This window comes from Erpetoichthys calabaricus, chromosome 2, assembly GCF_900747795.2.
Source record: "Erpetoichthys calabaricus chromosome 2, fErpCal1.3, whole genome shotgun sequence".
In the NCBI taxonomy this organism is placed as follows: Eukaryota; Metazoa; Chordata; class Cladistia; order Polypteriformes; family Polypteridae; genus Erpetoichthys; species Erpetoichthys calabaricus.
The window spans coordinates 167,272,429-167,293,835 of record NC_041395.2 but is presented as its reverse complement, the minus strand read 5'-3'; the positions used below and the strand labels follow the sequence as shown (position 1 = coordinate 167,293,835).

The 21,407-nt window shown below is 41.9% G+C and overlaps 1 protein-coding gene and 7 non-coding genes across 8 annotated transcripts in view; all 8 read left to right on the top strand.

Annotated features, from left to right (window-relative positions):
- LOC114669508 (presenilins-associated rhomboid-like protein, mitochondrial) overlaps positions 1 to 21,407 on the top strand; it is a 1,019,231-nt gene that overhangs the window by 263,244 nt on the left and 734,580 nt on the right. The window lies entirely within an intron of this gene.
- On the top strand, positions 6,604 to 6,686 carry trnal-uaa (transfer RNA leucine (anticodon UAA)). The gene has a single exon. It is a non-coding gene; the product is annotated as a tRNA-Leu (tRNA).
- trnat-cgu (transfer RNA threonine (anticodon CGU)) lies at positions 7,033 to 7,104 on the top strand. The gene has a single exon. It is a non-coding gene; the product is annotated as a tRNA-Thr (tRNA).
- trnal-uaa (transfer RNA leucine (anticodon UAA)) lies at positions 9,299 to 9,381 on the top strand. The gene has a single exon. It is a non-coding gene; the product is annotated as a tRNA-Leu (tRNA).
- Positions 9,728 to 9,799, top strand: trnat-cgu (transfer RNA threonine (anticodon CGU)). The gene has a single exon. It is a non-coding gene; the product is annotated as a tRNA-Thr (tRNA).
- trnal-uaa (transfer RNA leucine (anticodon UAA)) lies at positions 11,996 to 12,078 on the top strand. The gene has a single exon. It is a non-coding gene; the product is annotated as a tRNA-Leu (tRNA).
- trnal-uaa (transfer RNA leucine (anticodon UAA)) lies at positions 20,019 to 20,101 on the top strand. The gene has a single exon. It is a non-coding gene; the product is annotated as a tRNA-Leu (tRNA).
- On the top strand, positions 20,448 to 20,519 carry trnat-cgu (transfer RNA threonine (anticodon CGU)). The gene has a single exon. It is a non-coding gene; the product is annotated as a tRNA-Thr (tRNA).

The following is a 21,407-nucleotide window of genomic DNA, read 5'->3' as shown; positions in this document are numbered from 1 at the left end:
TCGGTCTGTCGTGGTGAAAAAGGAGCCGAGCCGTAAAGCAAAGCTCTCAATTTACCAGTCGATCTATGTTCCTACCCTCAACTATGGCCATGAGCTATGGGTAGTGACCGAAAGAACGAGATCGCGAATAGAAGCAGCTGAAATGAGTTTCCTCTGCAGGGTGTCTGGGCTCTCCCTTAAAGATAGGGTGAGAAGCTCGGTCATCCAGGAGGGGCTCAGAGTAGAGCCACTGCTCCTCTGTATCGAGAGGAGTCAGATGAGGTGGCTCGGGCATCTGATCAGGATGCCTCTTGGACACCTCCCTGGTGAGGTGTTTCGGGCACGTCCAACCGGGAGGAGGCCCCGGGGAAGACCCAGGACACACTGGATGGACTATGTCTCACGGCTGGCCTGGGAACACCTTGGGATTCTCTCGGAAGAGCTAGAAGAAATGGCTGGAGAGAGGGAAGTCTGGGCATCTCTGCTCAAGCTGCTGCCCCCGCGACCCGACCTTGGATAAGCGGAAGAGGATGGATGGATGGATGGATGGATAGACTGTTGGCTAGCAAGTTCAAGAAGGGAGTCTAATTAAAAGCAAAAATTAGTTGGGAAAAAATCAACAGCTCCTGGGACTGAATATGAGAATCACTGTATGAAACAATGCCATGTTACAAATCAGGACTATTAATATATACTATGTGTATATATATATATATATATATATATATATATATATATATATATATATATATATATATATATATATATATATATATATATATATATATATATATATATATATGTATATACTGTATATAGTGTGTGTGTGTGTATAAGAGAGAGAGAGAGAGAATATGTGTGTTTCATGATTTACATCTCTTGTAATGTTTAAAATGTGCTTATCTGTTTATTCATGCCTTTCGTGTCCATAACAGTCTGTGTGTTAGCTCATGAGTTATGTGATAACTCATTTTAGAACTAACTACACTCACTCAGATTTCTTATTTAATTTTAACTTAGTAGATAACTTTGCTCCACTTCACCATTTCCATGATGCATACTGGTACAGCAGTTAAGTCTTATACTCCATATCATCTTTGCACATTGGCAAATCTGCTCTTACATGTTATGTTTATATTCAATAGCTTAGCATTCAACACTGTTGTGCCAACAGAACTGGATTTTGGACTTCATAGCGAGCAGACCTTAACTTTGCAGATTGTCAGCATCATATCCTCTATGCTCACTCTCAACCCAGGCACACTATGGGGTAGTGTGCTAATCCCCCGGTGTGACTTTGCGTCCGGACAACACACCACGTCATAGGCCTGATCACCAAAAATAATGACATGGCTTGCAGATAACAGGTTTACCTGCTGATTAAGCGGTCCCAGGACAATCTGACCTTTCATGTCCAAAAATTAAGGAGCAGGTCATAGACCTCAGAAAACTGGGTATGCTGTGGTTTGTCTTTTTTTTGGGTGCGGTTACTGTAGAAATGGTGAGCTTTTTAAATTTTGTACAGTAACAATCACTGATGAATTGATGAGGGAACAGCACATTTTGAACATAGCCAAGTTCACCAATGCCTTGTCCTGAAATGTCTCACAGGTGCTCTCTGGAGTCCATCTTCACTGGCGGCATCACATCCTTTTAGGGCACACATGCTTGGGTCACTGCAGAGGGTGGTGAAAGCTACAAAATATTACTGGCACCCAGCTGCCTTCTATCCAGGGTATCTAAAAGACATTCTGCTAAAATTATGACACACTCGGCCATTCTGCACAAGTGTTTTTCTTAATCCTCCATTCTGGCAAAGAGTAAAGAACCAATGGTGCTAAGTATGGCTTCAAAGGAGGTGTTTTAGTTAAAGAGTTACTGAACAGCCAATCATAATAAGAAACATTGTAAGAAAAAGACTAGGTATAAATATTTGAAATATAACTGATATATATCTATACTGTGAATTGTATTCTATATATTTTTGTGTTTTATTATATTATCACTGTTCTAGAGAGGCATGTACAGTAAGTAACAATATCATTGTACTATATGCACAAGACAATAAATACTATATGTTTAATGATGAGATCACCTCGGGATAATTCCCTGCTGAAAGCACACTGTAAATTACTCACTTTTTATTATTAGTAGTAGTAGTAGTTGTAACAGTTTTTGATATTTATCAAAATTTTAAAAAGACGACGACTCAAAGACAGTTTGTTTCTATGTTGGTATAAGTTGGGTCTTTGCAATCAACTTAAATGTTGCACAAAAAAGGTTTAAGAACAATCACAATTGTTAAAAAATTGTTAAAAAATGTAAAATTACGTAAAATTTACTGGCTGTCACATACCGTTCAATTGATATGGACATGACATCCAGTATTTCAAACATGTAGCATTTAGTAATGAAAATGTTGATGGATCAAATCAATAAATAAATGACTGTTTCCTAAAAAGTTTCCTTGTCAGTTTTAACACCAATTTTATATGTAGCACTGTTTTTGAAAACCTTTTAAAAATTAATTAAGCTTATTATTGTTTCATATGTTGTGATAAGAAGAGACATGAGACATGGCAAGGTTTGGGGTAGCTACCTGTATAATTCTGTATTCTGCCTGCAAAAAGTAAATGTGTACGTTTGAGTCAAGTTTACAAGACAGAGTCCAAAACAGAACTGAATTCCAGGGGAAAGGAATGAGGCTTTATTGGAAGTCTGGGGGAAGTGATGTCGTCCTCGGGGCCGAGACCAGAAGTGTTGTCGTCCTCGGGTGTCGGGACCGGAAGTGTCGTGTCCCGAGTCGAGACAGTGGCTCCTGGTGGGATTTCCCGGGAAAGGTATGCAGGGAACTTAGAAAGAGCATCAGTGCACACCACCACCCCCCGGGCAGATATATTACCATTCATCTCCAAGCCCTTCAGCTGCCTCCTATTCACACGTGTGTGACAATGTGTATAATTTGCTAGTGGGAATATGAAATACATTTATAGATTGAAAATCTATAGGTATGAGTTTCATGAGGTACATTCCGTTTGAAACACTGGATAGTAATAAGATTTGTTACTTTTACTATAATGTAACAGTTCAGGAGAAAATGTAATGAACAACCATTCAAAATAGTAAAAAAAACAAAAAAACTGTACTTTATATCTGCAAAGTGTTTAGAATCATTAACACTAGAATTACCAGAGCCTACGAAAAAACTCGTAAATCCGTCCCACCTTAAATCGCGTCTTAAATCCGTTTGCACCTCTCCGCCAGAGTCCTTTGTCATCTAAATGTGCTGATAAACCAAAGCTACTAGCAGCCAGCTATTCCATCCCCCCACCGACTTAGAATGAACTTCTCTCCTAGCTCAAGCCTTGCCTTGATTTGATTACCTGGGATTGAAGTGGAGTTTTACAGTGGAAATAATTCTAGCGTTATTTGGAATACACGCATTTCATGTGTGTTCCGTTTCTATAGTAGGCTGTCCAAACACATTTTTAAAACAGAAACGTTTTTCATATTCTAATAGTAAATGACAAAATGTAGGCATAAACTATATAACGTATGAAGCCTGAAGTCCATATATCAAAGAAACACTTTCACAAAAGGTACAAATAAGAGAACACGTGCGCTTTCATTCAAAAAAAAAAAAAAAAAAAAAGCCGCGTTAGCATGCCACATTGACACACTTATTACAACTGCTGTGGTGGCGTAATGATATCAGCTCCTGACTGGGGATCAGAGGGTGACGAGTTCAATCCTGCATGGCTCCACTTCGAGAAATTAACTCCTCTTATTCTTACAATTTTAGAATAACAACATAAATTTGATTTCAGTCTGTAACAGCCGGTGTAACTTATGATACTGGTAAAGGTTAGCTTTTTTTTTTTTTTTTTTTTTAATTCACTTTTCATTCTCGCAGTCGCATTCAGAATCAATCCATACAACCCCATCTGACACAGCTGGTTTCACATAAATAAAAGTGCACTTTTATTCAAGACTATAACCGAAGAATAAAGAAAGCAAGTTACAGTTGGTGGTTGATACGACAGCTTGCGTGGTGCAATGTTAAGAACTGCTGATTTCCGATCCGTGCTATATAAAATCATCACATTCAAATATTAACAGTTCCCACACACCCAAGGTCCGCCATTCCTACATTTACGACATGTGTACTTGTTGCAGTGTACACACCTCTCTGTGCTATGGTTCCTATTACAGTGAATGAGCACCTGACACTGTACTTTCTTCCCTGGGGGAAGCTGAGGTCTTAGAACGGAAGTTTGTTGACGCTGTGTCATCTTTTCTTTTTCCATCGCCTTTTCCTGTAAGAAGCGACGACGAAGTTCCTCTGCAAGGTGAGCCATGAACACTCTTCTTTTCTCAGCGGACCCCGTGCATGCCTTATACACTACGTGTGCGTTCATCGCTGCTAGGTCAAGGATGTTGTAGAACACAGCAACCGGACACCTGCATGTTCCTGTTCGCACTGAACAAGCACGCGCCTTCTGGTCCATGATGTCAACGCCACGCTGGGGAAAAAAGAAAGACAAATATATGTGACATTTTGAAGAAATCATTTTATCACCAGAATAGCACCAGAATACTTCGTCACACTAATATGTTTTTCATTAGCATACCTTCATGTGGTTGTAGTCTGTGACTGTGTTTGTTTTTTTTTTTTTTTTAACTTGCCCAATCTCCACATCATGGTGCATTGTGCTGAGAATGCAGACAGACTTCATCTTTTTGGGCACATACACTGTCAGCATGGCACTGGGAGATCTAAACACCAGCGTGGACAATTGTTCGTGTACTGAACTGACTTTAGCTGCAGGTGGAAGTTCCCATCGCACTTTATTCATGGTGCCAAGCAGAGTTGTATTGCGGTGCAGCAGTCTATTAGCCAGCGAAAGTGACGTGAAGAAGTTGTCTGTTGTTACGGTTCTGCCTTTTTGGATTGCGGCAGATTTGGAGACAAAGTACATGTGCAATGCCACTCCTTATTTAGGAAAAGATCCCAGTCGTCCCACGGGAGAAAGACTTTCCGAGTCTGTGGTCATAAAGCTTATGGAGCCATTTCTGGACAAAGGCAGAGCTTAGAATGATTTGATAGCATAAGTATGAGACTGGAAGTCATTTATGTTTGACCAGATAGAAAACTGTTGTAATTTGTACAACTATAGCATACTGTGCAACGAGCGTGTCAATACTGTCTGGCAGAGGGCATGATGCGAGTGACGCTGGGAAAGGGCGATACGATAAATCGAGTCATGTGGTGTGTTGTGCTCTGAAGGGTATTCCATGACTGAAGCTATGGGCGTTCCGTGATATGCAGGGCGTTCTGTGTCTAAAGTCAGAGGTATTGCAGTCTGCAGCTTCACTCTGTTGGTAAAAGAAGGCACCTGTCCCGTGTAGGCACACAGCGAAAGAAGAATCCAAAGGAGGCATCTCCAAAGCTAAGGGCAATTGGCAACAGTGTTTCAAGGGAAACGTCACCTTGGTCTAAGAGTCGTCTTGCTAATGAAGCTGACATAAATTTGGCAAATGCACAAGTGGCAACAGTCCCGCCTTCTCAAAACACAAACAGTCCCTCGGAATGACAAAGGGTCTATTCTATCCCTTATCCTTTTCCCATTTGTCTCTCTGGCAGCCCGGTTTGCAGCACAATCTTTTGGAGAAACTCAGCTTTCTGAAAAGAATTAAGGTTCACTTTAGCAGGACACGGACCTGAGGCAGGGCGAACCTGCAAGCCATAAGGACTTTACACCTATCTACTTACTGTACCAATCAGCTGGCATTCATTAAAGTCCACTTGCTCATTTCAAATTGCGACAACAGAGAGCCCCTTTACCATAAGATCTCAAGCCACCTGTCGTTTTATTTAAAGGAATGCGTGAAGCCCTACATATCTGAACGTCTTGCTTGAAACCCATTTGAGGACCTCTCAACATTTTTATGGAAATGAACAAGACTCAGAAAATAATTGTAGTGGAATGATCTTCAGAGGGTACCGTGTAATTACATCTGGTCCTCTTTGTCATTGTCAGGGTCCTTAGTCAGCCTTGGCAGAGTGGTTTCCACACACAACAGTGACACAGAATTCGGTTTTCTTCCCCAATTACAGTCAGACAAATTTAGATTAAGCCGTTTGAGGTTAAGGAGAAGTCAAACCTCCAAAAATAATGTTGGACATTTTCAGGAATTACGTCATCACAGGATAACCTCACCTTGCTGCCTTTCACTAGCTGGCCGGAAGGTCACTAGTTTGCCAAAACACTAAGAGTGTGCCATGATTAGCTATCCCGACTCCTCAACGGGAATCACTTCAAATCCAAACAAATCCTCTCCGTGAATCAGCCAAGTTTTTCAGTGCAATGAGAGCTATACTCAGGATGGTTAGGTGTCACTTCAGGAAGCAGGATCGATTTAGGATTTCAAGATGTAAACATCTGAAGCATTGGAACAAAGTGAAAGAAGCGACACGTTCCCCCTGAAGTGGGAGTCGCCCATTCTGGCCTCCCGTGCCGGAAGGGAAGATGAGACTCCATCTCTTTTCAAGGAGCTGAAAGAATGATTGCAGTTTTCACGGAGTGGTGAAGACAATGATTGATTAAACCGCCATTTTCTATCACCAGAATGGCCGAGTGGTTAAGGTGTTGGACTTAAGATCCAATGGGCAAATGCCCGCGTGGGTTCAATCCCCACTTCTGGTAGCTTGTTGTTCAAGTGCACCCGTTCACTCTGTGTTAGTGGACAGCTCTCACCTTTAGAAAGTTAAGCGAAATGCATTCCCAATGTGGATCCTTACCTCAGCTGAAAATCCATTCATAAATGTACTTGAGATCAGTGTTCTTCAAACAATTCCACAGGCCCCCGTTGCTTTCTAGTGCTTGTATTCTGGTAGAACCACACTGGATCGTTTGCTACCTTTATTGACTTGGGATTGGAAAAGCAGAGAAGAACAGAAGTGAAATTTACTCAATGCCTACCCTTAACCCTCAGCTTACATGCTCGTCCCTTTCAGAAAGTGGGTGGACTAGGGCAGACATGCAGTAGTTTGGCCTTGTAGCTCAGAGGCAGAGCATTGGTCTCGTAAACCAGAGGTCGTGAGTTCAACCCTCACCAAGGCCTTTGTACCACCCACACTTGAACTTCTTGGCAACGGATGGCATATTTAAGCGATTCACCCACGCATTCATTTGATTGGTTGAGGCTAAAATCTTTCCTGTAGTCGCCGAATCCTTCTTCAGAGAGAATAGATTTTCTACAAACACGGTTTAATAAAGGCATTTCATTTACAATGATCATCAATACATTTATTGAACAAATTCGCTAATGAACGTGTATCTTAAAGTTCACAAACAGTTTGCCTCTAGCATGGAATCACTGAATAAGTATTTATAGGGAAGAGTCTTTACAAGGCGTTAAAGGACCATCCCCACATTCTTCATGTTGTGAGGCCAACTTTCATGTATCTGGGAAAGAGGACAAACGAAAACTGAAAGACATCATTTATATAGAATTCGATTACTTTCTTGTAGTCTCACGCTGGCTTAAATGGTTGCATTCTGAGATGCCGAAAGTGCATCGATCAGTTAAACATAGTGTAGTCGGCACCACAGAAAACAGATTAAGGAATCGTGCTTCCGACGTTTCAACCGAAGTCAAAAGCCGCTGGTAAGATTACTCCATTTGGCCCCTTTCCAAATCTTGTCTTAATCTGACTACTGTAAAAAGGAGGCACCTGTCCTGTGTAGACACACAGCAAAAGAAGAATCCAAGGGAGGCATCTCCAATGCTGAGGAAAATTGGCAACATTGTTTCGAGGGAAACGTCGCCTTGGTCTAAGAGTCGTCTTGCTAATGAAGCTGACATAAATTTGGCAAATGCACAAGTGGCAACAGTCCCGCCTTCTCAAAACACAAACAATCCCTCGGAGTGACAAAGGGTCTATTCTATCCCTTATCCTTTTCCCATTTGTCTCTCTGGCAGCCCGGTTTGCAGCACAATCTTTTGGAGAAACTCAGCTTTCTGAAAAGAATTAAGGTTCACTTTAGCAGGAGACGGACCCGAGGCAGGGCGAACCCGCAAGCCATAAAGACTTTACACCTGTCTACTTACTGTACCAATCAGCCAGCATTCATTAAAGTCCAATTTGCGAGGTAAAATACTGCTGAAGTTCGGCCACCTGCTCAAAACAAAGTCATAGAGAACACTTCACCGAACCATCGAAATCTCATTTTATCTTTCAGGTAACTCAGATTCCTCTATTAAAATCTGCTCCTGTCCAGCTGTTAAATAATGAGTACTGGCTTATTTCTTGTCGGTGAAAGAGCTTTTTGCTTGTTATCAAGCTGAATCTCCTCTGCACGTTTTAATGCCACTCATCTAAAAACAGTGGAAACCCTCTCACACGGTTCCCGCAGGATTTGGATGTTGTATTCTGGAACCCGGCAGGGTTCAGTAAACGTTTTCTCTCATGAACAGAATAAATTCACAAGTCAGATTCGCTCTTTTCAAATTGCAACAACAGAGAGCCCCTTTACAATAAGAACTCAAGCCAGCTGTCGTTTTATTTAAAGGAATGCGTGAAGCCCTACATATCTGAACGTCTTGCTTGAAACCCATTTGAAGATCTCTCCACATTTTTATGGAAATGAACAAGACTCAGAAAATAATTGTAGTGGAATGATCTTTAGAGGGTACCGTGTAATTACATCTGGTCCTCTTTGTCATTGTCAGGGTCCTTAGTCAGCCTTGGCAGAGTGGTTTCCACACACAACAGTGACACAGAATTCGGTTTTCTTCCCCAATTACAGTCAGACAAATTTAGATTAAGCCGTTTGAGGTTAAGGAGAAGTCAAACCTCCAAAAATAATGTTGGATATTTTCAGGAATGACGTCATCACAGGATAACCTCACCTTGCTGCCTTTCACTAGCTGGCCGGAAGGTCACTAGTTTGCCAAAACACTAAGAGTGTGCCATGATTAGCTATCCCGACTCCTCAACGGGAATCACTTCAAATCCAAACAAATCCTCTCCGTGAATCAGCCAAGTTTTTCAGTGCAATGAGAGCTATACTCGGGATGGTTAGGTGTCACTTCAGGAAGCAGGATCGATTTAGTATTTCAAGATGTAAACATCTGAAGCATTGGAACAAAGTGAAAGAAGCGAGACGTTCCCCCTGAAGTGGGAGTCGCCCATTCTGGCCTCCCGTGCCGGAAGGGAAGATGAGACTCCATCTCTTTTCAAGGAGCTGAAAGAATGATTGCAGTTTTCACGGAGTGGTGAAGACAATGATTGATTAAACCGCCATTTTCTACCACCAGAATGGCTGAGTGGTTAAGGCGTTGTACTTAAGATCCAATGGGCAAATGCCTGCGTGGGTTCAATCCCCACTTCTGGTAGCTTGTTGTTCAAGTGTACCTGTTCACTCTGTGTTAGTGGACAGCTCTCACCTTTAGAAAGTTAAGCGAAATGCTTTCCCAATGTGGATCCTTACCTCAGCTGAAAATCCATTCGTAAATGTACTTGAGATCAGTGTTCTTCAAACAATTCCACAGGCCCCCGTTGCTTTCTAGTGCTTGTATTCTGGTAGAACCACACTGGATCTTTTGCTACCTTTATTGACTTGGGATTGGAAAGCAGAGAAGGACAGAAGTGAAATTTACTCAATGCCTACCCTTAACCCTCAGCTTACATGCTCATCCCTTTCAGAAAAGTGGGTGGACTAGGGCAGACCTGCAGTAGCTTGGCCTTGTAGCTCAGAGGCAGAGCATTGGTCTCGTAAACCAGAGGTCGTGAGTTCAACCCTCACCAAGGCCTTTGTACCACCCACACTTGAACTTCTTGGCAACGGATGGCATATTTAAGCGATTCACCCACGCATTCATTTGATTGGTTGAGGCTAAAATCTTTCCTGTAGTCGCCGAATCCTTCTTCAGAGAGAATAGATTTTCTACAAACACGGTTTAATAAAGGCATTTCATTTACAATGATCATCAATACATTTATTGAACAAATTCGCTAATGAACGTGTATCTTAAAGATCACAAACAGTTTGCCTCTAGCATGGAATCACTGAATAAGTATTTATAGGGAAGAGTCTTTACAAGGCGTTAAAGGACCATCCCCACATTCTTCATGTTGTGAGGCCAACTTTCATGTATCTGGGAAAGAGGACAAACGAAAACTGAAAGACATCATTTATATAGAATTCGATTACTTTCTTGTAGTCTCACGCTGGCTTAAATGGTTGCATTCTGAGATGCCGAAAGTGCATCGATCAGTTAAACATAGTGTAGTTGGCACCACAGAAAACAGATTAAGGAATCGTGCTTCCGACGTTTCAACCGAAGTCAAAAGCCGCTGGTAAGATTACTCCGTTTGGCCCCTTTCCAAATCTTGTCTTAATCTGACTACTGTAAAAAGGAGGCACCTGTCCTGTGTAGACACACAGCAAAAGAAGAATCCAAGGGAGGCATCTCCAATGCTGAGGACAATTGGCAACACTGTTTCAAGGGAAACGTCGCCTTGGTCTAAGAGTCGTCTTGCTAATGAAGCTGACATAAATTTGGCAAATGCACAAGTGGCAACAGTCCTGCCTTCTCAAAACACAAATAGTCCCTCGGAGTGACAAAGGGTCTATTCTATCCCTTATCCTTTTCCCATTTGTCTCTCTGGCAGCCCGGTTTGCAGCACAATCTTTTGGAGAAACTCAGCTTTCTGAAAAGAATTAAGGTTCACTTTAGCAGGAGACGGACCCGAGGCAGGGCGAACCCGCAAGCCATAAAGACTTTACACCTGTCTACTTACTGTACCAATCAGCCAGCATTCATTAAAGTCCAATTTGCGAGGTAAAATACTGCTGAAGTTCGGCCACCTGCTCAAAACAAAGTCATAGAGAGCACTTTACCGAACCATCGAAATCACATTTTATCTTTCAGGTAACTCAGATTCCTCTATTAAAATCTGCTCCTGTCCAGCTGTTAAATAATGAGTACTGGCTTATTTCTTGTCGGTGAAAGAGCTTTTTGCTTGTTATCAAGCTGAATCTCCTCTGCACGTTTTCCTGCCACTCATCTAAAAACAGTGGAAACCCTCTCACACGATTCCCGCAGGATTTGGATGTTTTATTCTGGAACCCGGCAGGGTTCAGTAAACGTTTTCTCTCATGAACAGAATAAATTCACAAGGCAGATTCGCTCTTTTCAAATTGCAACAACAGAGAGCCCCTTTACCATAAGAACTCAAGCCAGCTGTCGTTTTATTTAAAGGAATGCGTGAAGCCCTACATATCTGAACGTCTTGCTTGAAACCCATTTGAAGATCTCTCCACATTTTTATGGAAATGAACAAGACTCAGAAAATAATTGTAGTGGAATGATCTTCAGAGGGTACCGTGTAATTACATCTGGTCCTCTTTGTCATTGCCAGGGTCCTTAGTCAGCCTTGGCAGAGTGGTTTCCACACACAACAGTGACACAGAATTCACTTTTCTTCTCCAAGTACAGCCAGACAAATTTAGATTAAGCCATTCGAGGTTAAGGAGAAGTCAAACCTCCAACAATAATGTTGGACATTTTCAGGAATGACGTTGTCACAAGATAACCTCACCTTGCTGCCTTTCAGTAGCTGGCCGGAAGGTCACTAGTTTGCCAAAACACTAAGAGTGTGCCATGATTAGCTGTCCCGACTCCTCAACGGGAATCACTTCAAATCCAAACAAATCCTCTCCGTGAATCAGCCACGTTTTTCAGTGCAACGAGAGCTTTACACGGGATCGTTAGGTGTCACTTCAGGAAGCAGGATCGATTTAGGATTTCAAGATGTAAACATTTGAAGCATGGGAACAAAGTGAAAGAAGCGAGACGTTACCCCTGAAGTGGTAGTCGCCCCTTCTGGCCTCCCGCGCCGGAAAGGAAGATGAGACTCCACCTCTTTTTCAAGAAGCTGCAAAGAATGATCTCAGTTTTCACAGAGTGGCGAACACAAAGATTGATTAAACCGCGGTTGTCTATCACCAGAATGGCCGAGTGGTTAAGGCGTTGGACTTAAGATCCAATGGGCAAATGCCCGCGTGGGTTCAATCCCCACTTCTGGTAACTTGATGTTCAAGTGCACCTGTTCACTTTGTGTTAGGGGACAGCTCTCACCTTTAGAAAGTTAAGTGAAATGCTTTCCCAATGTGGATCCTTACTTCAGCTGAAAATATATACGCAAATGAACTTGAGATCAGTGTTCTTCATAACATTCCACAGGCCCCCGTGCTTTGTAGTGCTTGTGTTCTGGTAGAACCACACTGGAACTTTTGCTACCTTTATTGACTTGGGAATAAGGCATTTCATTTACAATGATCATCAATACATTTATTGAACAAATTCGCTAATGAACGTGTATCTTAAAGTTTGCAAACAGTTTGCCTCTTGCATGGAATCACAGAATAAGTATTTATAGGGAAGAGTCTTTACAAGGCGTTAAAGGACCATTCCCACATTCTTCATGATGTCAGGCCAAATTTCATGTATCTGGGAAAGAGGACAAAAGAAAACTGAAAGACATCATTTATATAGATTTCGATTACTTTCTTGTAGTTTCACGCTGGCTTAAATGGATGCATTTTGAGATGCCGAAAATGCATTGATCAGTTAAACATAGTGTATTCGGTAACACAGAAAACAGATTAAGGAATCGTGCTTCTGGCGGTTCAACTGAAGTCAAAAGCTCTTAACACAAAAAACATCGATGTCCCTTTTTCTGGTACCTTCCTGATGACATAGGTGCCTAAACCATGCCTGATAATAATAATACATTTCAATGACATATAAATATTACATCCCCTTCCTTAAAATAATGATAGAACACAATCAACGTAACATTCTCCTATGACTTCAGCATATATTATCGAATACTGCAACCTACAAATACCAATGTTTTAATAATTGCTTGTCAATATAAATAACAATACAAAGGAACATGTGGCAATGCAAAACAGAATCTCGGTATCTTATGGACAAATACTCATTATATAATGTCAAACAAATTCCAAAAACACATGGACATTTTCATTTTTAAACATGGCAGCAATCCACCTATACTCTTTACAACTCACAGATCTAGGACTTTTCGTGGTTTGACTTCTCGTCCAGACATAGTGCGATATGAGGGTAAATGTGATCCTGAACTAGGCAATGATTCAGTGGTGCAAGTATCAGGTAACGGTGGTGTGTTTTCAGGTGTGCAATCTTCTGGTGAGACTGGTGTGTTTACATGTGTGGATTTTAATTGTGTGTCACATTGTTCATCTGGTTCTGTGTCTGCAATGTTGACGTTATTTGAACTAAGCTTTTCCTTAGTACTCCAGATGTGCCTGCGGTTGCGGTGATACACCTGTCCATCTGAAGTGCGGAGGATATAAGATCGATCAGTTCCAGCTGGTTGGATGACAGCCGCTGGTTTCCAATGTCCCTGTTCTTGGAGTCTGACGGTTGCTTCAGCATCAAGTGGTGGCAATGGCTTGGATGGATGATCTGTCGTATTAAACCTTTTGGTGATGTTGTCTTTGGCTCCTTCTTATGAATTCTTCCTTATGGCTAACAACTTGCGGTTGTAATTGCTTGCTTGTTGTTGGCAGAATTGAGTGAAGTCGTCAGCTTATCAACAACTGTGCTGGGGACTTAAAATTGTCCACTGGCGTTTTGCGATATTCAAGCAAATTGAGATATGGGTCTTTTCCATCTGCATAAGCTTTGTTCAAAAGTGTTTTGGCTGTCTGCACAGTTCTTTCAGCAAGACCATTACTCTGTGGGTAGTGTGGACTTGAAGTGATGTGTGTGAATTCCCACGACTTGGCAAATGATTCGAACTCCTTTGATGTGTATTGGGATCCATTGTCTGATATTAATGTCTCTACAATGCCATGACTGCTTTCAGCTTGCGTATCACAGTTGCTGATGTGGTGGTGTGAAGTGTGTCTAACAGTTACGAGGTAGTTTCCACTGTTCCAAGTGAATATGTCTGTACCTACAATTTGTCATGGCCTGTCTGGGATGCAGTGAGGTATCATGGGTTCTTTGGTATTCGATGGATAGCGTTCCAGACAGGTTTGACACTTTGCTACAATTGCCTCTATTTGCTTTGACATTCTAGGCCAGAACATTATATCACGTGCTCTTTGTTTGCATTTTTCACATGCCCATGTGACTTGCATGGATCTTCATTAGCATTTGTTCTCTAAGACTTGTAGGAATTACTATTTTTTCTCCCTTAAAGACAATTCCATTGGTTTCGGACAACTCATCTCGATAATTCCAGAACTGCAAGATTCTCTGGGGGCACTTTCTCCTCTCCTCAGGCTATCCATTGTGAATAGCTGTTCTCAGAGCACTAAGATGTTCGTCTTTCTCAGTTTCAACTTGTATCTCCTTTAATCTGGTGTCACTCACTGGTAAGCTGTTGAAAACTGTGTGAAAGTGCACATCCATCCCTTCACTGAGGTTGCTGTCATGGGAGGTAATAGACTGTCTTGAGAGTGTGTCGGCAACAGGAATGTCTTTTCCTGGTTGGTGAACAATGTGGAAGTCATATCTCTGCAGTTGAAGGATCATTCTCTGCAGCCTTGGTGGGGCTGAGGCTAATGGTTTTCTTAAGGTTGACTCCAATGGCTTGTGGTCTGATTCCACACAAACTCAATGACCATATGCATATTGTTGAAAACGCTTGAACCCAAAGAGAATTGCATACATTTCTTTTTCAATCTGGGCATAATTTATCTCACTGTCTGTGAGTGACTTGGAAGCATAGCTGATGGGTCTGCCTTCTTGTAGCAGTACAGCACCAAGCCCATATTTTGATGCATCTACTTTCAAGTAGAATTCTTTCTCAGGATTGAAATAGGCAAGAACTGATCCTGGTTCTCTAGTAAAGATGTCTTTCATTTTCTGAAATGCTGCATCATGCTGCTTATCCCATAAAAACTCGCTTGACTGCTTTAAGAGATGACGTATTGGCGCACTGACCTCAGACAGATTAGGTGCAAACTTGGCGAGGTAATTTGCCATGCCTAGCACTGTCTCCAGTTCTGCCCAATTCTTTGGTGGCTTCATCATCTTGATAGCAGAGATTTTCACTGGGTCTGGTTTGATGCCTGGTTTGAGAGGCGATGACCAAAGTAGCTGACCTCACTGGCTCCAATGCTGAGTTTCTCAGCATTGAAACGGACTCCTTTCTCCCGTGAACGTTGTAGCATGGCACGGAGGTTCTGGTCATGCTCTTCGCGGGTTGCGCCATAGATGAGGATGTCGTCCACGATGGCAACCACTCCGTTGAGGCCTTGATATGTCTCATCTATTTTCCTCTGCAATTCATCCTGGGCAGAGATGAGGCCAAACGGTAAGTGCAGGAAACGATAGCATAAAAATGGGGTGTTAAATGTTGTCAGCAGAGAAGATTCTTCCATGAGCTTTACAGCCCAGTATCCCAAATGGGCATCTACTACGCTGAAGTAGCGTGCTCCTGTCAGCTGTGGCGTGATGTCCTCTATTGTTGGCAGAGGGTAGTGGGGCCATTTAATAGCTTTGTTCAAGTCTCTAGGGTCAAGACAAACTCTGAGCTTGCCTGTTCTTAGTTTTTCAACGACCACCAATGCATTCACCCATGCAGTTGGTTCTGTCACCTTGCAAATAATTCCTGATTTCTCCATATTCAGCCGCTCTTGCTTTAGTCGACTTCACAAGGCAAGGGGAATCCTTCTTGGCGGGTACACTACTGGAACTGCTGCGGGGTCAAGGTGAATACTACACTCCCCAGGGAACAGACCAATGCCCTTAAAAACTGTCAGCAAACTCTTCTTTTATGGACTGTATGTCAGCTGCTGAGGTCACTGATAGGACTAGCTTAATCAAATCTAAATCTAGACATGCCTTTAGCCCTAACACTGGAGGTGCCTGTGTCTCTATAACATAGAAATCCAAAACCATATTGCGCTCCTTGTATTTACAATGCAGCGTACATGTACCTCTTACTATAAGAGGCTCTCCTCCATACCCTGTCAGCTTGCGCACAGTGGGCTGTAATTTGCATTTATTCAGTAGACTATTGTACTCACTCACAGGAATTACATTAATTTGTGCACCAGTGTCTAATTTAAATTTAAGTTTTACACCTTGCTTTCCTATTGCTATATCTGCAAAGAGCTTGTTCAGCTTCAGATGGTTGTTCCTTTCTTACTGCATCAATAAACAGCTTGTCTTCCTCTTTATGTGAGACAGCACACACTGCATGCACGGGTTTACCTTTTCCAGTCCTGCAAACTTTAGCGAAGTGGTTCAATTTACCACATTTTTTACACTGTCTTCCTTTAGGTGGACTTTGACTTATTCCACCGTGTGCTTTGCTTCCGCAGTAGCTACACTTCTGAATATGCTTGTATGCGTCACTCGCTTCATATTCTTTTGCTGCCATCTCAATTGTGTAATGCGTTTTTTGTGCAGCGCTCTTTGGAGCTCTTGCTTGTTGTCTGCGTACTGCGTTCACAGTTAGTTCACGTGAGCCGCTCAGAGTGCCTGCATCGAAGGTTCTCAGCTGTGCTTGCGCTATCTTGTGCGATCTTACGATGTCCACGTCTTTATTTAATGTTAGCTCAGACCTGGCACTTAAAAGTTTCTTTTGCACTTTCGCTGAGTTTGTACCAAACACTATTCTATCCCTGACCATCTCATCTTCGTTTGCATATGCACAGTCCTTAACCAGCAATTTTAAATCCGTTACAAAGTGATCAAACGTCTCATTTATCCCCTGCGTCTTCTCATTAAACTTGTTACTCACGAAAATCATATTCGTCTTAGGCATGACATATGCATCAAAGCGGTCATAATAAGTTTACAGTACCTTGGCTTCCTCCTGGGAGAAAGTCCATGTGTTGAAAATGTCTCTTCCTTTTCCCCCAGTCCACAGGAGCAGGTAGCTGCATTTCTCACTCTCGTCTTTGCCTTTTAGCAGGCCAGAAAACATCAGTTCCACGAGCTGTCGGAAATTTTTCCATTCTCCCGGCAGGTTAGGAGAATCCCAGTCAATTCCTGGCGAGGGAACTCCAGCAAAACCCATGACTGTCCTCTATTCTGACACCATGTCATATTTTCACAAATTGTGAAAAATGATATGATGGCGAGACTTTTTATTTAAGTATGCAGGAGAACTTTATTTATCACAACTCTTACATCCACTGCATCCGTGCTCTAATTTAACTCTAACATAGAAAACATCGAGGTCTCTTTTTCTGGTACCTTCCTGATGACATACAGTTAGATCCATAAATATTTGGACAGAGACAACTTTTTTCTAATTTTAGTTCTGTACATTACCACAATGAATTTTAAATGAAACAACTCATATGCAGTTGAAGTGCAGACTTTCAGCTTTAATTCAGTGGGGTGAACAAAACGATTGCATAAAAATGTGAGGCAACTAAGCATTTTTTTAACACAATCCCTTCATTTCAGGGGCTCAATGGTAATTGGACAATTGACTCAAAGGCTATTTCATGGGCAGGTGTGGGCAAGTCTGTCGTTATGTCATTATCAATTAAGCAGATAAAAGGCCTGGAGTTGATTTGAGGTGTGGTGCTTGCATGTGGAAGATTTTGCTGTGAACAGACAACATGCCGTCAAAGGAGCTCTCCATACAGGTGAAAGAAGCCATCCTTAAGCTGCGAAAACAGAAAAAACCCATCTGAGAAATTGCTACAATATTACGAGTGGCAAAATCTCCAGTTTGGTAATCCTGAGAAAGAAAGCAAGCACTGGTGAACTCAGCAACGCAAAAAGATCTGGACGTCCACGGAAGACAACAGTGGTGGATGATCACAGAATCATTTCCATGGTGAAGAGAAACCCCTTCACAACTGCCAACCAAGTAAACAACACTCTCCAGGGGGTACGCGTATCGATAATTAAAGTCTACCATAAAGAGAAGACTGCATGAAAGTAAATACAAAGGGTGCACTGCAAGGTGCAAGCCACTCATAAGCCTCAAGAATAGAAAGGCTAGATTGGACTTTGCTAAAGAACATCTAAAAAAGCCAGCACAGTTCTGGAAAAACATTCTTTGGACAGATGAAACCAAGATCAGCCTCTACCAGAATGATGGCAAGAAAAAAGTATGGAGAAGGCGTGGAACAGTTCATTATCCAAAGCATACCACATCATCTGTAAAACACGGTGGAGGCAGTGTGATGGCTTGGGCGTGCATGGCTGCCAGTGGCACTGGGACACTAGTGTTTATTGATGATGTGACACAGGACAGAAACAGCCGAATGAATTCTGAGGTGTTCAGAGACATACTATCTGTTCAAATCCAGCTAAATGCAGTCAAATTGATTAGTTCATGATACAGATGGACAATGACTCAAAATATACAGCCAAAGCAACCCAGGAGTTTATTAAAGGAAAGAAGTGGAAAATTCTTGAATGGCCAAGTCAGTCACCTGATCTTAATCCAATTGAGCATGCATTTCACTTGTTGAAGACTAAACTTCAGACAGAAAGGCCCACAAACAAACAGCAACTGAAAGTCACTGCAGTAAAGGCCTGGCAGAGCATTAAAAAGGAGGAAACCCAGCATCTGGTGATGTCCATGAGTTCAAGACTTCAGGCTGTCATTGCCACCAAAGGGTTTTCAACCAAGTATTAGAAATGAACATTTTATTTCCAGTTATTTAATTTGTCCAATTACTTTTGAGCCCCTGAAATGAAGGGATTGTGTTAAAAACATGTTTTAGTTGCCTCACATTTTTATGCAATCGTTTTGTACACCCCACTGAATTAAAGATTAAAGTCTGCACTTCAACTGCATCTGAGTTGTTTCATTTAAAATTCATTGGGGTAATGTACAGAACCAATATTAGAAAAAAGTTGTCTCTGTCCAAATATTTATGGACCTAACCGTAGGTGCCTAAATCATGCCTGATAATAATAATACATTTCAATGACATATAAATATTACACTGTCCAGCTGTTAAATAATGAGCATTGGCTTATCTCTTGTTAGTGAAAGAGCTTTCTGGTTGTTATCAAGCTGAAACCTTCTCTGCAAGTTTTCCAATCACTCGTCTAAAAACAGTGGAAACCCTCTCACACGGTAACCGCAGGATTTGTATGTTTTATTCAGGAACCCGGCAGGGTTCAGTAAACGTTTTCTCTCATAAACAGAATAAATTCACAAGGCAGATTTGCTCATTTCAAATTGCGACAACAGAGAGCCCCTTTACCATAAGACCTCATTCCACCCGTCGTTTTATTTAAAGGAATGCGTGAAGCCCTACATATCTGAACTTCTTCCTTGAAACCCATTTGAAGATCTCTCCACATTTTTATGGAAATGAACAAGACTCAGAAAATAATTGTAGTGGAATGATCTTCAGAGGGTACCGTGTAATTACATCTGGTCCTCTTTGTCATTGCCATGGTCCTTAGTCAGCCTTGGCAGAGTGGTTTCCACACACAACAGTGACATGGAATTCGCTTTTCTTCTCCAAGTACAGCCAGACAAATTTAGATTAAGCTGTTTGAGGTTAAGGAGAAGTCGAACCTGCAAAAATAATGTTGGACATTTTCAGGAATGACGTTGTCACAGGATAACCTCACCTTGCTGCCTTTCACTAGCTGGCCGGAAGGAAACTAGTTTGCCAAAACACTAAGAGTGTGCCATGATTAGCTATCCCGACTCCTCAACGGCAATCACTTCAAATCCAAACAAATCCTCTCCGTGAATCAGCCACGTTTTTCAGTGCAACGAGAGCTTTACTCGGGATGGTTAGGTGTCACTTCAGGAAGCAGGATCGATTTAGGATTTCAAGATGTAAACATTTGAAGCATAGGAACAAAGTGAAAGAAGCGAGACGTTCCCCCTGAAGTGGGAGTCGCCCATTCTGGCCTCCCGCGCCGGAAAGGAAGATGAGACTCCACCTCTTTTTCAACAAGCTGAAAGAATGATCTCAGTTTTCACAGAGTGGCGAACACAAAGATTGATTAAACCGCTATTGTCTATCACCAGAATGGCCGAGTGGTTAAGGCGTTGGACTTAAAACCCAATGGGCAAATGCCTGTGTGGGTTCAATCCCCACTTCTGGAAACTTGTTGTTCAAGTGCACCTGTTCACTTTGTGTTAGGGCACAGCTCTCACCTTTAGAAAGTTAAGCGAAATGCTTTCCCAATGTGGATCCTTACCTCAGCTGAAAATACATACGTAAAAGTACTTCAGATCAGTGTTCTTCAAACAATTCCACAGGCCCCTGGTGCTTTGTAGCGCCTGTGTTCTGGTAGAACCACACTGGGACATTTGCTACCTTTATTGACATGGGAATGGAAAAGCAGAGAAGAACAGAAGTGAAATTTACTCAATGCCTACCCTTAACCCTCAGTTTATATGCTCGTCCTAACAGAAAAGTGGGTGGACAAGGGCAAATATATAGCAGTTTGGCCTTGTAGCTCAGTGGCAGAGCATTGGTCTCGTAAACCAGGGGTCGTGAGTTCAACTCTCACCAAGGCCTTTGTAGTGCCCACACTTGAACTTTTTGGCAAAGGATGGCATATTTAACCGATTCAGCCCATGCATTCATTTGATTGGTTGAGGCTAAAATCTTTCCTGTAGTCGCCAAATCCTTCTTCAGACAGAAGAGATTTTCTAGGCACACGGATTAATAAAGGCATTTCGTTTACAATGATCATCAATACATTATTGAACAAATTCGCTAATGAACGTGTATCTTAAAGTTCGCAAACAGTTTGCCTCTAGCATGGAATCACAGAATAAGTATTTATAGGGAAGAGTCTTTCCCACATTCTTCATGATGTCAGGCCAACTTTCATGCTTCCGGTGGTTCAACAGAAGTCAAGAGCTGCTGGTAAGATTACTCCGTTTACTGGTAACTGGCTGGTAAGATTACTCAGCCTGCAATCCCTATGACATTAGACACGGAACGCCCTTCATATCATGGAATGCCCCCAACACCAGTCACGGTACACCCTCTGATGACAGTTTCAATACGTCATCATTGTTTTTGTCGGAGTTCAAAGGAATGGTGGACTTTGAATAAATCTTTCTGAAAGCTTTTTGAGGAAAGAAGAAGAAAGAGTTTGAGTTGGAAATCAAGATGGCAGTGAGTCTGTTGCAAGTTTTACTAATATTAGATAATATTATACTTTACTGCTAGGGTGCAAATTATACCACAGTGTAATAAAGATGTTGAATCAACTTTCAGGTTCCATGCAGTACTAAGCGCTCTGAGAAAGTTTTAAAAGTTAAACAACAAACAACTCAGTTTGTGTAGCTAATTGTTACAGGACTGTTCGGCATACTCGATTCTGAATAGTAAATCAACGGATTCAGCAGTCAATAATTTTTTATAACAATTGGTATGATATGTAATTGACCGTTG